At 40.7% G+C, this 2,632-nt stretch overlaps 1 non-coding gene across 1 annotated transcript; it reads right to left on the reverse strand.

Annotated features, from left to right (window-relative positions):
• Positions 1–250: 250 nt before the first annotated feature.
• On the reverse strand, positions 251–357 carry LOC131238181 (small nucleolar RNA R71). Its single transcript, XR_009167591.1, has one exon. It is a non-coding gene; the product is annotated as a small nucleolar RNA R71 (small nucleolar RNA).
• Between the last annotated feature and the right edge of the window lie 2,275 nt (positions 358–2,632).

The raw sequence follows: 2,632 nt of genomic DNA on the forward strand, positions 1-2,632 counted from the left end.
ACTCCTTCCCAAATTACATGGACTTGAATCAGAAAATCCATATTTACATTTGAAAGAGTTCAATGAGATTATAGTTACATTATATTTTTCTAATGTATCTGAGGATACAATCAGGCTGAAACTCTTTCCTTTTTCCTTAAAAGAGAAGGCTAAGACGTGGTTACATTCACTGCGTCCTAAATCCATTGGCACATGAAACAACATGCAAAGGGTATTCATAAAAAAATTCTTCCCACATCATAAAACGATTACCCTCAGAAAAGCAATCATGAACTTTGCCCAAAAGGAAGATGAAACATTCTTCTAATGTTGGGAAAGATTCAAAGATTTGGTCAGTTCATGCCCACAATACGGATTTGAAACGTGGCGCATTACAAATTTCTTCTACGATGGACTGACATCTTCCATGCGCCAAATGGTCGAGACAATGTGTAATGGAGAGTTCATTAATAAAGATGTCGACGAGGTATGGGACTACCTCGACAGTCTGGCTGAAAAAACACAATCATGGGACTATTACCCAAAATCAAACACCACGTCTAGGCCAACTCAATTAAAGGAGAAAGGTAGATTATATCTCTTGAAAGAAGAGGATGATCTCAAGTGTAAAGTGACTACACTCATAAGGAAAGTTGAGGCCATGGAAGGAAAGAAGGATAAGGTTAATGAAATTGTTTGCGGCATCTGTGATTGCAACATTCATACAACTAAAAATTGTCCTACAATACCCACCTTTCGAGGAGTGTTGAATGAACAAGCTAATGCCGTAAACAGCTATCAAAGACCTTTTACTGAACCTAACTCCAATACGTACAATCCTGGTTGGAAAAATCATCCAAACTTTAGTTGGAGGAATAGACAAACGGCTACCCCTCAAGGTTTCTTCAATCAAAATCCAAATCAAGTGAAACCTCAAGAGGAACCGGTTCAAAATTTCATACAAGAGCTATCTTAGGCAATGCGGGAAATTACAGATTTTATGCAAAAGATAGATTCTCATATAACAGTTATAGAAAAGGGGATGCTTCCTGCACAACCTCTCCCCAATCCTAAACCGCAGTACGAGATTAATGATCCCAGCTCTTCAAATCAGATGGGGCACGCTAAATCCATCACCACTCTTAGGAGTGAAAAGATCATTGATAAAACTCTTCCGGTTAGGCCCGAAAAGCCTCAAGAACCAGGAGAGGACAATAATGATGGATCTAGTGATGCCCCACAAAAATTAGAACCGGAACTTCTAGAGAAGCCAATTGCTCCGTTCCTCCAACGGTTGGTTTCACCAAAACCTCTCTCTAACTCTCAGGATATCCTAGAGGTGTTGAAACAAGTGAAAGTCAACATTCCTCTACTTGATGTCGTGAAACAGATACCTTCATATGCCAAATTCCCGAAAGACTTATGCACGACCAAACGACGGCAAAGTATTCAAAAGAAAATCTTCTTTACTGAGAAAGTGAGTGTCATCCTGAAGCAAGACGTGCTGCAGAAATTCAAGGATCCTGGTAGCCCAACTATATCATGTGTAATCGGGAACCATCGAATTGATCACGCACTTCTTGACTTAGGAGCGAGCATAAATCTGATTCCCTACTCGGTATACAAACAGTTAGGTTTGGGTGAATTAAAACCCACCCTGACCACACTACAACTTGCTGATCACTCTGTTCGTGTACTAAAAGGGATAATTGAGGATGTGTTAGTCCAGGTCGATAGATTTTACTACCCTGTAGATTTTATCATCCTAGACACCGAACCCATCAATAACATGAGCACTCAGATTCCCGTCATTCTTGGTTGCCCATTCCTTGCCACGTCAAATGCAATTATCAATTGCAGGAATGGTGTTATGACTATGTCTTTTGAAAATTTGACATTGGAGTCAAACATCTTTTTCAATAACGACAGCAACTCAGAGGATGATGACGATTTCTAAGACATTAACATGATTGACTCTTTCGTGGAAGATACGACACCTCTAACCTTATCCTCTGACCATCTAGAGACGTGCCTGGCCCACTCCCATGATTTTGATGATGACGAGATTAGGGAGACATGTGCCTTACTTGATACTGCATCGGTACTTGAAGTTAACCGGTGGAGGCCACAATTTGAAGAATTGCCACAAACTGATGTAGTTCCTCTACCGTCTAACCTCAAGCCGCCGAAGCTTGATCTAAAACCTTTACCCTCTGATTTGAAATATGTCTATTTAGGTTAAGATGAGACATACCCAGTGGTGATCTCTGCCCACCTGGAGAAAGAATAGGAGAGTATGCTCATATCTACTCTCATTGAGCATAAAGGAGCCCTAGGATGGACGATAGCAGACCTCAAGGGAATTGATCCCTCGATTTGTACTCACCGCATATATCTTGAGGATGATGTAAAAATCGCTCGGCAACCACAATATAGACTAAATCCAAACATAAAGGAAGTGGTTAAGGGCGAGGTTCTTAAACTATTGGACGTGGGTATTATATACCCTATATCTGATAGTCAATGGGTGAGTCCAACTCAAGTGATCCCTAAGAAGTCTGGAATCACCATCATAGCCAATGCTAATAATGAACCCGTGCCAACTAGAGTCACTACTGGTTGGAGAATGTGCATTGACTACAGGAAGTTGAAT

The sequence above is a fragment of the Magnolia sinica genome, chromosome 2 (genome assembly GCF_029962835.1).
Source record: "Magnolia sinica isolate HGM2019 chromosome 2, MsV1, whole genome shotgun sequence".
In the NCBI taxonomy this organism is placed as follows: Eukaryota; Viridiplantae; Streptophyta; class Magnoliopsida; order Magnoliales; family Magnoliaceae; genus Magnolia; species Magnolia sinica.